The sequence below is a fragment of the Oryx dammah genome, unplaced genomic scaffold, assembly GCF_014754425.2.
Source record: "Oryx dammah isolate SB20612 unplaced genomic scaffold, SCBI_Odam_1.1 HiC_scaffold_4, whole genome shotgun sequence".
NCBI lineage: Eukaryota > Metazoa > Chordata > Mammalia > Artiodactyla > Bovidae > Oryx > Oryx dammah.
The window spans coordinates 50,444,301-50,459,465 of NW_024070188.1; positions in this window are offsets into that span (position 1 = coordinate 50,444,301).

Below are 15,165 nucleotides of genomic sequence, written 5' to 3' on the forward strand. Positions count from 1 at the left end.
TTTGAACTGTGGTGTCAGAGAAGACTCTTGAGAGTCCCTTGAACTGCAAGGAGATCCAACCGGTCCCTCCTAAGGGAGATCAGTCCTGAATATTCATTGGAAGGACTGATGCTGAAGCTGAAACTTCGATACTTTGGCCACCTGATGTGAAGAACTGACTCACTTGAAAAGACCCTGATGCTGGGAAAGATTGAAGGCAGGAGGAGAAAGGGATGACAGAGGATGAGATGATTGGATGGCATTACTGACTCAGTGGACATGAGTTTTGTTATGCCCAGAGTCCGAGTCCCCAAAACTGAGAGAATAAGACGTCCACAGCAATGCAAAAGCATGAAGGGGTTTTATTTCTATCTCGAGCTAGGGCTCCTGCCACACCCAACACAGTGGAGTGGAGCAAGAGCCCCGAGCCCAGATTTACAGCAGTATTTATAGGTTTTAGAACAAAGACAGAGAGTTGGCAAGGGCTGATTGGCTGCAGGAGTTTCCTGGTATTTATTAATTGGCTGTTGGCTGCAGAGGGATGTTTTTACATCCTAATAAACTCAAACCAGATTATGGGGAGTATGCTGATTAGACAAGTCCTGGCATCCTCGGGGATGACCTCACTGGGCAATGACTCAGCTTTTCCCGTGAGTCCTACCTTAGTCCCTGAAGCCTATCATGGCATTTGTTAGGTCCCAACATTCCCCCCTGTCCTTTGATCATGGAGAGGAATCCTCCCCTTCATTCTGAGACATTGTCTGATACTGTTGTCTCAGCATCATCATTTGAACTGTACTGATATATTCTTTTTACAAAGGTCCAAGGTTGAAGAATAAATCTAGTCACCAAGTATTGGGGGGATTCCAGTAGTCGAATTGAGTACCTCATGGGTTAGTCCATTACGAAGCGTCCAGGTGATCTTAGCAGGTTGATGTGGGTTAGCACCAGCAGTTCCGGAGTGGAGAAGGAGGGCCACCAACAGGAGAGTCAGGGGGATTCGTCTGGGGCCAGCTGGCAGACGAGCTTCATTTTTAAGGGGTTGGTGGGATGCGGCATCACCTTCCATTCTTTTTGGGCTTTTTCTTGTTCTTCTGGGGTGGCACGACAGACGTGGTTGCAGTGCACCCAGGGTCCACTTCCGTCCACCTTTAGGGCAGTGGGGGTGGTAAGGAGAACAACATAGGGGCCCTTCCATCTTGGCTGTAAGGTTTTTGACTGGTGTCTCTTAACCCAGACCCAATCTCCTGGGCCCATATCATGCGACGGGATTGTTTCTTTACTCTGGCCCTCATGAACTTCTCGTATCAGTGACCAGATATGTTTATGCACTTTACTTAAAGCCAGCATCTCTTGTTGGAATGTGCGTAGTGAGAGAGATGGTTTAGTCTTTCCCTCAAACACTGAACAAATGGGGTGTGGACTTCCATATACAATTTCAAAGGGAGTCAAACCTAGTTTATAGGGGGTATTGTGCGCCCGAAAAAGCGCAAAGGGAAGGAGGGTTACCCAGTCTCTGCTAGTCTCTATTGCCAGCTTTGTTAAAGTTTCTTTTAGGGTCCGATTCATTCTTTCTACTTGTCCTGAGCTCTGGGGACTGTACTCGCAATGCAGCTTCCATTTGGTTCCCAGGGCTGAGACCAGTCCTTTAACAATTTTGCTCACAAATGCAGGTCCATTATCAGAGCCAATAGATGCTGGCAGCCCAAACCTAGGTATTATCTCTTCTAGGAGCTTCTTAGCCACTATTATTGCTGTCTCCTTTTTTAGTGGGGTAAGCTTCTACCCACCCAGAAAATGTATCAACCAAAACTAACAGGTAACGATAGCCATACTTGCCTGGCCTTACCGCTGTAAAATCTATCTCCCAATGCTGTCCCGGCCTTTCCCCCCGGTATCTTACACCCGTGTGCTGTCCTTTTCCCAGTCTCATTATCTGACAGGCCTTGCAGGTGCGGACTATGTCCTGTATGGTTTTCTTTTGTCGGGGAAACCACAGCTGCGCTGCTTGTAAAAGCGTCAAAGTCTTTTTCTCTCCCAAATGGGTGGTTTCATGTAAATGGGTACAAAGATGTCTGCCCAGGTCGGCAAGAAGCAACAGGTTGTCATCCTGGTCCCGATACCATCCGTCCTTGCCCGCAGGGCGGTTGGTGTTATCCTGCATCCAGCTTAAATTGGAGGGGGAGTATATGGGGCTTGGGGGGAGAATCCCCATCCCCGGTGGTGGTAATCCTACAGCCAGCACATGAGCTTGGCAGTCTCCAGCAGCCACCTCGTGGGCTGCTGTATCGGCAGCACGGTTGCCTCGGGCCCTGGCATCTTCTCCTTTCTGGTGTCCTGGGACATGTACTATGGATACCGCCCGGGGCAAGTGGACCGCTGCCAAGAGTCTGCGTATTTCAGGTAAGTTCTTAATCTCTTTTCCCTCTGCTGTCAAGAACCCCCGTTCTTTATATATAGGGCCTTGAATATGCATGGTGCAGAATGCATACTGGCTGTCAGTGTAAATGGTGATCTTTTTTCCTTTTGCCCTCTCTAGTGCTTGTATCACAGCTATCAATTCTGCTTTTTGGGCGGATGTTCCAGAGGGCAAAGCCTCGGCCCAGATGACCCTCCCAGCATCATCTACTATGGCTGCCCCCACTTTTCTCTGCTCATCCTTTATATAACTGCTCCCATCTGTGAACCATATCAGCTCACTGTCCTTTAATGGTATGTCCCTGAGGTCTCTTCGTATGGCGGTTACTTCAGCCAATACCTCAACACAGTCATGGAGAGGCCCATCCTCCTCCGGGATGGGCAAGAGAGTAGCAGGATTTAAAAAACAAGATGTCTGAAAGTGTATCCAGGGAGCATCTAACAGTAGGGCTTGGTAATGGGTTAACCGAGCGTTAGAAATCCACTTACCCGGTGGCTGTTTGAGGATCCTCTCTATGGCATGGGGAGTGTAGACCAGGAGGCACTGTCCATAAGTCAACTTGTCGGCGTCATGGACAAGGAGAGCAGCGGCTGCAATGATACAGAGACAGGGCGGCCATCCAGCAGCTACCGGGTCCAGCCGTTTAGAGAGATATGCCACAGGCCGCCTCCAAGGTCCCCATTGCTGTGTCAGAACTCCCTTTCTCATTCCCCGCTTTTCATCCACAAACAGTTGAAACGGCTTAGCCGGGTCAGGGAGAGCTAGGGCCGGGGCTTCTAGCAATGCCCACCAGAGTTCCTGAAACGCCCACCTCATTGGCTCAGTCCAAGTCCAGTTCTTATTTTCTCTACTTCCTTCATACAGAGGCTGGGCCTTTTCAGCAAACCCCAGAATCCATAGCCTGCAGTACCCAACAGTCCCTAAGAACTCCCTCACTTGCCGAGGAGTCGTTGGCTCAGGGATATGTAAAATATCTCTTTCATAGCCTGAGTCAACCATCTTTGCCCCCTGTTTTATTTTGTACCCCAAGTAAACGACTACCTGTTTAGCAATTTGGGCCTTCTTTGCACTCGCCTGGTAGCCCAATGTCCCCAAAGTCTGAAGGAGGTCACCTGTGGCCTCTAGGCATACCTCCTTGGTAGTAGTGGCCAGCATGAGGTCATCCACATATTACAATAGGACATCGGGGTGGCTAGTCTGGTACTCACAGAGGTCCTCACCTAGAGCCTTGTTGAACAACATCGGCAAGTTTTTAAATCCCTGTGGAAGGTGAGTCCAGGTCAGCTGTCCTACAGTTTGACTATCTTCGTCAGTCCATTCGAATGCGAAGATCTCTTGGCTCTGGGGGGCCAGAGGCAAACTGAAAAAGGCATCTTTTAAGTCCAAGATTGTATACCAGATGTAGTCTGGTGGCAAGCCACTCAGGAGGGTGTATGGGTTAGGGACAGTGGGATGAATGTCACTCACCCATTTGTTGACTTCACGAAGATCTTGGACGGGTCTAAAGTCCATTCCCCCAGGCTTTTTCACAGGCAGCAGGGGAGTATTCCATGGGGACCGGTCCTTTTTAAGAACCCCTACCTTCAGGAGGCGCTATATGTGTGGAGTGATTCCTTGCCGGGCCTCCTGACTCATGGGGTACTGCTTTACCTTCACAGGGGTAGCATTTGCTTTTAATTCAACAATGATGGGAGGTCTTTGTTTTGCCAGTCCTACTCCTGCCGTCTCAGCCCAGGCCAGAGGGTATTTTTGGATCCATTGTAGCATAGCTGGGTCCACAGCTGCAGGGGGTTTTGGTGAATATAGTCTGTATTCATCTCTCAGTGCTAGGGATAAAACATGAATTGGTTGTCCAAGCCCGTCTGTGACTGATACCCCTCCAGAGTCAAAGTGAATTTGCACATTGACTTTGGACAATAGGTCTCTTCCTAATAAAGGGGCCGGACATTCCGGGATCACCAGAAATGAGTGGGACACCCATTGGGCTCCCAAGCCCACTTTTCATTTAGTAGTCCAGTAATATCTTTTTGTCCTGGTGGCTCCCTGAACCAAACTAGTCTTGGACATTGGCCCGAATTTTTGATTGAGGACCGAGTATTGGGCTCCCGTATCCACCATGAAGCCGACCAGTTTCCCCTCCACATTAATAGTTACCCAGGACTCGGGGAGGGGTGCCGGGCCCTGACCCCCCCCAATCACTATCTTCTCCTGCATATAAAATGTGGGTACCCGAGGGAGACTCTTCTTTTCTTACAGTCCTTTTTTTCAGATTTATCTTGGGGCACTCATTTTTCCAGTGTCCTTGCTCTTTGCAGTAGGCTCTTTGGTCTGTCTTTAGGGTCGGTCTGGCTGGTTTCTCCCTTCCTTTCGGCTGGGAGTCTTCCGGGAATCAAGTCCCAGTCTCGTCCCCGCAAAGAAAATTTGAGCCAGCTTTTTCTGATTTCTTCGATTTTCCTTAGCTCTAAATTCCCTTTCCTTCCGTCTAATTCGTTCCTCCCTCTCCTCAGGGGTCTCTCTATTATTAAACACTTTCTCAGCTGCCCTCACCAGATCCTGTATTGACTGTTCTCCCAGCCTCTCTATCCTCTGTAACTTGCTCCTGATATCCGGAGCTGCCTGATTAACAAAGGCTAGCAAGACTGCTGTGCGTGACTCATCAGCCTGAGGGTCCATGGGCGTATACTGCCTGAAAGCCTCCATTAACCTCTCTAAAAAGGCTGCCGGGCTCTCGTTTGGCTCCTGCCTTATCAAATTTACCTTAGACAAATTCGTTGGTTTCCTGCGGCTGCCCGGAGGCCAGCCATCAGAGTCTGGCGGTACACTTGGAGACGTTCCCTACCTTCAGCGCGTTCAAAATCCCAGTTCGGTCGCATCAAAGGAAACCCCTCCTTGATTAGGTGGGGCTGAGTGGTGGGTCTCCCATCCACTCCTGGAACATGTTATCGTGCTTCCGATAGAATTCGCTCCCGTTCCTCCATGGTAAAGAGCACCTGCAACAGCTGCTGACAGTCATCCCAAGTAGGATTGTGAGTAAACAGGATAGAATCTAAGAGATCAATAAGACCTTGGGGTTTTTCGGAAAAAGAAGGGGTTTGAGTTTTCCAGTTATATAAATCACTCGTAGAAAACGGCCAGTACTGGTATGTTCACTCCCCACCAGGATTTGCTGGCCCCGCCTGGACAGGGAATGCCTGAACGGTGGATGAAGGAGCCTCTCAGCTTCCATCCTCAGACAAATTTCCACCCCTTCGAGTCCTTCCGCGAGTTCCTTGGGCTGGCCCCCCTTCCCATGGCGGAGCCGAGGGTTCTGGGTCCCTCCTTTGTTCTATGGACGACACCTGCAGTACCTGCAGGGGCAAGGGTGGCTGCATATATGGGGGAGGTGAGATTTCAGTGTCTAAGTCAGTCAGGCTAGCATATAAAGAGGATTCCTGGAGTATCGGCTTCTTCTTCTGACTCTCCCGATCTTCATGGTCAGTCATTACAGACAAAGGGGTGGAAGAGCTTTGACCCATAATAGCGGAGCTCACAATGAACACACAAAACAACAAAAATGGCGCTGGCACATAAAGAAAGGCGACAGACAGAAGACAAACAAATATCGACTGAAAACACAGAACTAGGTCTATCCTGGGTTACTGTTGTCTTGCTTCCCAACGTTATCTCACCGAAGGGTGTCCACTGCCCACCAGATTTGGAGTCGGGAGAGACGTTCCTTCCCAATCCCTCACAGAACCAGCTGCCTTCCAGTGTGAATGCTGGGCCCCGGTCTTATGCTGGCTGCCAGTTGCCTTCCAGCGTGCTCACTGGGCCTCAGTCTTACACTGGCTAGGACAACGAATTCACCTCTGATTAGGCCTAACAAGAGCCAGCTGCTTTCCAGTGCATATGCTGGGCCTTGGCCTCACACTGGACTTAACCAGTCTTAACACTGGTGTTCAGATATCTTTCCTCCTAGTGAGGAAACCCCTTTTACCGAGAGAGTGTTATTCTTCCCAGTTAAAGGGATCCCGGACGAGCCCCCAAATGTTATACCCAGAGTTCGAGTCCCCAAAACGGAGAGAATAAGATGTCCACAGCAATGCAAAAGCATTAAGGGGTTTTATTTCTAGCTCGAGCTAGGGCTCCCGCCACATCCAACGCAGTGGAGTGGAGCAAGAGCCCCGAGCCCAGATTTACAGTAGTATTTATAGGTTTTAGAACAAAGACAGAGAGTTGGCAAGGGCTGATTGGCTGCAGGAGTTTCCTGGTATTTATTAATTGGCTGTTGGCTGCAGGGGGATGTCTTTTACATCCTGATAAACTCAAACCAGGTTATGGGGAGTATGCTGATTAGACAAGTCCTGGCATCCGCAGGGATGACCTCATGGGCAATGACTTAGCTTTTCCCGTGAGTCCTGCCTTAGTCCCTGAAGCCTATCATTGCGTTTGTTAGGTCCCAACAGTTTGGGTGGGCCCTGGGAGTTGTTGATGGCCAGGGAAGCCTGGTGTGCTGCTGTCCATGGGGTTGCGAAGAGTCAGATATGACTGAGCAACTGAACGGAACTGAACTTATAGATGTACTAATAAGTGGATTAATAGCATTTGTAATAAGAGTGGATCCTCAAAAGTTTGCACTCCAAGATGCTTTAGGATAGGCCAATAAGTATATGTGTGAGGGGAGAAGATACCATAAAATATCAAAATAAAGATATTTTTCTTGTTAAGGAGAAAATTTTCTAGTCTGAGAAACTGATCTCCAAGAGCTTGGATTTATAATCATCATCAGTAAGGATGCTCTGTATTTTGGATATGGGGTAATACGATTTAAAATTACCATGATCTGCTTTTTAAAATAATTAATTATTTGATTATTTTGGCTGCACTAGGTCTTAGTTGCGGCATGCAGGATCTTCAGTCTTTGTTATGGCATACGTACTCTTAGCTGCAGAATGTGGGATCTAGTTCCCTGACCATGGATTGAACCTGGGCCCCCTGCATTGGGAGCACAGTCTCAGCCACTGGACCTCCAGAGAAGTCCTTAATCTGCTTTTTATATACAGAAATCTCCATGGTATCTGATCCACCACCCACAGAGAACAGCCACTGAATTGCACTTGGAATAATTGCGTTGGTCATGTTAAGCTGTCTGGCCCCACTTCTCTTTCTTTGTTGAGGACACATCAGCTGATGGAAGCTAAAGGGAGACCGACTGGGTTTAGTGTTAGGTTTGAACTTTTAGTGTTGGGTTTATAAACTCAGGTTCTAATCCAGAGTTAGCATCTCAGTCCAAACACTAAGTAATTATTATGCATTTGAATCACACAGAGTGACTTTATGTACAAAAAAATCTAGTTAATCTGGGAAATCAAGCTTAATTGAAATGTATCACTTCATTTATAGCTCTGCCCTGACATCTTTCAAAATTTAAAGACAGAAAAAGTAAACATTTAAACACTTTGCTGTGGTGAGCAGCTTATTTGTTTTAATGCTCAGAAATTTAGAAAGGTCATTTAAACAGGGAGTAGAAGGGTCACTTTCATTTTCTTTATTCTGTGTTGTTGCCATTCAAATGTTTTCAGTGCTCCTGTAAAATCAGAGAATAGGGACCTCTCTCCCCTACTCCAGTGTTTCTTTCTGCTTTGTAATTCTTGGAAAACTCTGCCTGTATCTGAGGCATGCTGATGGAGTTTTGTGTATTGCTATTTCAAGGGCAGAGTCAGTTAAACGTTCTGCAATTGACAAAGCTTTTCCCTATGTTACATTGTTAGATATAATACAGATACAAATAATGCTTTTACTTGAGGTTTCTGTTACTGTTTATTTGTAGCACATAATGGTCTAAATAAAACTGCTAGGCTTATAGTTCTCTAGGCTGACATGATCAATAATTATATACAACAGTTTAAGCTTTCTTTCTGCCAAACTGTGTCAAGATGAGCCAGAAAGAATGCCACAGATGCTGAACTTGATGTTTTCCTCTCTCTTGACAGCTTCAGTGTCAGGCTCTGCCAAGTGAGTTTATCTTATATCCATGTAACTATGGAGCACCTTTGGTGTAGAGAGCTTCCATAGTGAGTTTATCTCATATCCACATAACTATGGAAATTGATTTTGAATTAGGGGAGTACAATGTTGGTACAATGGGAAATATGGTGCTATTTTGGCCACTTCCCAGGTAGGGACTTCCCAGGTAGTACTAGTGGTAAAGAACCTGTCTGCCAATGCAGAAGACTTATGAGACCTGGGTTCAATCCCTATTTTAGGAAGATCCCCTGAGGAGAAAATGGCAACCCACTCTAGTATTCTTGCCAGGAGTACCCTCATGGACAGAGGAGCCTGGTGGGCTATAGTCCATAGGGTCGTGAAGAGTTGGACACAACTGAAGCAACTTAGCTCAGTTCATACTTGGGTTGGGATTTCCCAGGTGGTGCCAGTGGTATAGAACCCGCCTGCCAACACAGGCAACATAAGAACCACAAGTTCAAGTTCAATCCCTGGGTTGGGAAGATCCCCTGGAGGATGGCATGGCAACCCACTCTAGTATTCTTGCCTGGAGAATCCCATGGACTGAGGAACCTGGTGGGCTACAGTCCATGGGATTTCAGAGTCAGTCACCACTGAAGTGACTTAGCATACACACATGCATACTTAGATTAATATTTACAATGATCCCAGAGATAAGCACTTTTTTCAATTTCTGTTTTTTGGTTGGGTTAAGTGGAACTTGTATCACACCCTGCTGGTGATCTTTACAAGTCCCAGTGGTTCCTAAAAGATTGGAACAGTGTCTGGGTCGCAGTCTGGTCATGTGATCTAAGAATTTCACTCATGTTCTCTCTCCTGGTGTCTGGCTTATCATGTCCACACCATCATCTGCCCATCCTCATCTTTTGGGAGATTTTCCCTACCCAGGGATCGAACCTGCACTTCTGCACTGGAGGAGGATTCTTTAGCACTGAGCAACTTAGGAAGCCCCTTTTCTTCCTTAATGGATTAAGAATGGAGAAGAGAAGGAAAAAGGAAGAAGAGGGAGGTTGTGTCTTAGCCACAGCAACTTTCTATCTCAAGAAGACACATAATTTCTCCTTTATTCCTTTCCCATGTGGCTAAAACCTCCCCACACAGCAGCACAGTGGACACTGGCTAATGCTCCTCTACCCTCGGGAACTGGCCTGGTTTAGGTCACCAGTGAGTCCTTGATCACCAAATCCAGTGCACACTTTTCCAGGCCTTCACTGACTTGACTTTTCTGGACATTGACATAGTTTGAAATTTCCTCCTTGATATTATGTTTCCTTTGGCTTCTGTGGCAAGTCTGGTCTTTTCCTCATCTTCCTGCCCCTTAAATATTTATGTTCCTGGTCCATGTGCATCCTTCCCAAGGCTGCACCATTAATTAGGAGGCAGGATATTGTAATGCCTAAAAGCTTGAATTCTGGAACTAGATTGCCTAGGCTTGAGTCCTGGCTGTTCCACTTGGATCAGTTGCTCTATTTGTTGATGCCTCAATTTTGTCATGGAAAAATGGGGATGTTACTAGTAGTTTCTCATAGTGTTGTTGTGAAAATTAGATTATTTAATATACATAATGTGCCAAGAATAGTGCCTAGAAAATGGCAAATGTTTTGGAAATCCTTATTATGAGAAAGAGAGAGAGGCAAAAAGACAGTGGGAGAGAGAGAGAGATAATTCTTTGGTTAAAGATATTTGAATGACTCTGGTCCTCTCCTGGAATATCTAAACAAGGTCTCAACATCCATGCTCAAGAGATACAGGGAACATAGCTCACATACATGTTTCTTTTTCCTTCAAAATGTTAATATTGAGTCTGGATACTTTTTAATAACTTCCTCATTTGAACATTTTGATCAAATAAACCCTGGTCATTGTAGATTGCAGATCAGTATCTTGTTTTCCCTCTTTGAATGTCAAACCAGCTTTCTATGCTCACCCCATATTTGGAACTTCCAACTTACTATACTAAATCTAGCTTAAAAGAGAGAACATAGAAATTATTAACATGGAGTCTCCACCTTTCTCTCAGCCCTAAAGCAATGCAGATGACAGGGAAGATGTTTATTCCAATGATCACAAGAGAAACCTTGGGAGCAGCAGACAAATGATACTTCCCAGAGATTCAGATGCTGGAGGGTGTTAGTGATGGTGGTGGTGATGAAGGTGGTGGGGGTGGAGGGTGTGCTTCCAGATGCTTAGACTTCAACTTTGCGATGAGAGAGAGCTGCAGCATAGTTATGGGATTTCTCCAGCTAGAGTCACTGATTCTCAGGTGAACAAGAAATATTCTCCAAAGCTTTTAAAGCAAGGACTGCTGTGGTTTGTGAAGGAAGTTTTAGGAGGAGAAAGGGTGGATAAAAAGGAGGGGTTTTAATGCAGTTTTACTTCAGTCTACTCATATCCCTAAAAATATTCAGTAAATGCAAGTAAAGAACTCGAGATCTTTTTGAAATGACAGTAGGTTGTTGCTCTGTATTTCCTCATTGCCCTGCTAAGACCATACCATGTGATTCCTGGCCTCATAAGAGTTGAATAAGCCCATATCTTCTCAAAGCATGAAGCAATCTTTTCGTTCATTGTGAACCACATTCCTCTGTTTGTATAACTCAAGATCTTTCTGCTTTGCTGTTTAGTTGTCAAGACTGTTCCTTGAAAAAGAAGACTGTGCTTGTAATGGGAATTTAAACAGGACATTTACGTAGTTTCAACACAGTCTGTAGGATTATAGTTAATTGGCTTTCTAGACAAGTTGTTGCAGTTTTGATGACACTTTGATGATGTGTTGGGCTTACCTAAAAACCACTAGACCATTCAAGTATGACCTAAATCAAATCCCTTATGATGATACAGTGGAAGTGAGAAATAGATTTAAGGGACTAGATCTGATAGAGTGCCTGATGAACTATGGGTGGAACTATGATGAACTATGGATGGAGGTTCATGACATTGTACAGGAGACAGGAATCAAGACCAACCCAAGAAAAAGAAATGCAAAAAAGCAAAATGGCTGTCTGAAGGGGCCTTACACATAGCTGTGAAAAGACGGGAAGTGAAAAGCAAAGGAGAAAAGGAAAGATATAAGCATCTGAACGCAGAGTTCCAAAGAATAGCAAGGATGGATAAGAAAGCCTTCCTCAGCGATCAATGCAAAGAAATAGAGGAAAAGAGTAGAATGGGAAAGACTAGAGATCTTTTCAAGAAAATCAGAGATACCAAGGGAACATTTCATGCACAGATGGGCACAATAAAGGACAGAAATTGCAGGGACCTAACAGAGGCAGAACATAGTAAGAAGAAGTGGCAAGAATACACAGAAGAACTGTACAAAAAAGATTTTCATGACCCAGATAATCATGATGGTGTGATCACTCACCTAGAGCCAGACATCCTGGAATGTGAAGTCAAGTCGGCCTTAGGAAGCACCACTACAAACAAAGCTAGTGGAGGTGATGGACTGGAAAATGTCAGTTTTCATTCCAATCCCAAAGAAAGGCAATGCCAAAGAATGCTCAAACTACCGCACAATTGCACTCACCTCACACACGAATGAGAGGGTAACAGGCAGGAAGGCCAGGGTCTCCAAATGGAGGAAATAAGCTGCAAGTGTCAGACATTTTTATCTCTCTTACGCTGCAGGAGGACACAAACTAGCGATATATTTTCCTTTTCTATACAAATTTAAAAGGAGGTTTCTCTTAAAATACTGTGTTGCCATAATGACACCTGATTTCACCTTAAGTTAACTATTCTCAAACCTTGAGTTAATCAATGCATTTTTCTTATGGAAATGTTTGTCTTAAGCTATGTTAATGTACTATGCATTTACCCCAGACTCTGTCTTCAAGTCTGTTCTGCCTATTGGCTCAAAACCTACTTGACAAACCATTATGTTATACTCAGATATTGTTCCCCTAATCTATGTAAACGAAACTATTTGTAAGGTAATCTGCCCTTCTACAAGATTCAAGTCAATTGTTTTATGGCCCAGGTTGAATGTCTGGTGCCAAGATTATCCCAAAATACATTTTATGGATGAGGGGCCTGGTGCCATTTTGAGTTTTAAAACATTCCTTTCTTTCATTAACAGACGGCTAGTAACTATATAACATCCAGCTGAAGACTAGCAGAGGGGTGCTCTTTCTGCCCCTTTCTGATGCCTATGTCAGAAGCTTTCTCTATCTTCCTTATACTTTAATAAAAGTTTATTACACAAAAGCTCTGAGCAATCAAGCCTCGTCTTTGGCCCTGGAATGAATTCTCCTCCAGAGGCCAAGAATCTCAGCGTCTTTTCATGCATCAACAACAACCTTTCACTAGTAAAATAATACTTAAAATACTCCAAGCCAGGCTTCAGCAATACGTGAACCATGAACTTTCAGATGTTCAAGCTGGTTTTAGAAAAGGTAGAGGAATCAGAGATCAAATTAACAACATCTGCTGGATCATTGATAAAGCAAGAGAGTTCCAGAAAAACATCTACTGTTTTATTGACTATGCCAAAGCCTTTGACTGTGTGGATCACAATAAACTGTGGAAAACTCTGAAAGAGATGGGCATACAAGACCACCTGACTTGCCTCTTGAGAAACCTATATGCAGGTCAGGAAGCAACAGTTAGAACTGGACATGAAACAACAGACTGGTTCCAAATAGGAAAAGGAGTACGCCATGGCTGTATATTGTCACCCTGCTTATTTAACTTATATGCAAAGTACATCATGAGAAACGCTGGGCTGGATGAAGCACAAGCTAAAATCAAGATTTCTGGGAGAAACATCAATAACATCAGATATACAGATGACACCACCCTTATGGCAGAAAGTGAAGAAGAACTAAAAAGCCTCTTGATGAAAGTGAAAGAGGAGAGCGAAAAAGTTGGCTTAAAGCTCAACATTCAGAAAACAAAGATCATGGCACCCGGTCCCATCACTTCATGGGAAATGGAAGGGGAAACAGTGGAAACAGTGGCTGACTTTATTTTTGGGGGCTCCAAAATCACTGAGGATGGTGACTGCAGCCATGAAATTAAAAGACGCTTACTCCTTGGAAGGAAAGTTATGACCAACCTAGATAGCATATTGAAAAGCAGAGACATTACTTTGCCAACAAAGGTCCATCTAGTCAAGGCTATGGTTTTGCCAGTAGTCATGTATGGATGTGAGAGTTAGACTATAAAGAAGGCTGAGCACCGAAGAATTGATGCTTTTGAACTGTGGTGTTGGAGAAGACTCTTGAGAGTCCCTTGGACTGTAAGGAGATCCAACCAGTCCATCGTAAAGGAGATCAGTCCTGGGTGTTCATTGGAAGGACTGATGTTGGCCACCTGATGTGAAGAGCTTACTCATGTGAAAAGACCCTGATGCTGAGAAAGATTGAAGGCACGATAGACGATGAAATGGTTGGATGGCATCCCTGACTCGATAGACATGGGTTTGGGTTGACTCCAGGAGATGGTGATGGACAGGGAGGCCTGGCGTGCTGTGGTTCATGGGGTGGCAAAGAGTCAGACATGACCGAGTGACTGAACTGAACTGGGCTTAATTGAACACCTCTTGTACTTAGGTTTCGAATCATAGTGTAATGAAGGACTGGGCCAATTAATGAAAACATACTGGCTCTGTCAGTAATAAATATTAGAATCACATGACACAATGAGGACCTAACTTCTCTGTTGCTGAATGAGTCACCCAGTGCTTATGCCTGTTGTAAGGATTTAAATTAATTTCAGCAAGCAGTACTCACTGCCTTTAAAGCCTTTTGTAGATGACGCAATGGCTCCCGAGGGTAAATGATACAAACTTCCTGTCCTCTAGCACCTCACAATTTAGTGGAGGAGCAGCACACATAATTCATTAGAACGGAAGGTCCTGAGTGTTTTATTAAAATATCTGCTTAAACAAAATGAATCCAGACCATTGCTTATACAGCCTAAGTGCTTCTCTAGATATTCGACTATTTGGACAACAATTTCTATAATGTTCCTTTATCATTTGAGAGACTTCCCAGGTTTGGGGGACTCCTTGGTGAAGAAGACACAAATCCTATTTTCATGATTGGGAGAGACAGATGCAGACAAACCTGGAGGGAAGGGTGATAACACACCTATAGAGGGGACACAGTGAAAGGAGTGACCACCTCCTTCTGGGGATGAGCGGGAAGTAGGAAGAAGCAAAAGCCTTCAGCTGGTGTAAGGGGGGCTCGCCAGATGGCAGGAAATAGAGAGACACTGTGGGTGGAGGGAACAGCTGAGTCTTTATACCCACCTTAAATGGGTGCTTCAGGGTTCGTCAGTCTCATTTTACATTTAGAGTTTCCTCAGGAGACATAGTCTTGATTTGATTTCTCAACTTTCTACAATTATGGAAGCAAAATTTTCAAACTCTCTGTGTGTGAAAACAAAGTTACCTAGGCACTGGGATGACCATGACAAGAACTGAAATAATGTTTAGGGTAACATCTAGATAATATATAACTTTGGGTATCACCCTTATTTTTTTCACTTCAGATTGCCTTATTCACACTAAAATGTTTGATAAATTTTATGTAAGAGTTGTGATATTAAGTTAGAGAACCAAATTTTATGAACGTTTGGAAGTTTCATTTCAGAGTCAAAGCTTTATTTGAAACTGTCTCCTTCCTTCTTAGTGAAATCTTTTATATATTGTAATCTTCTGGAAATAGTCATTAAATGGCACAATCACTATCACTAATTCTTTTTTTTTAATTTATTTTTTATTTTACTTTACAATTCTGTATTGGTTTTGCCATACA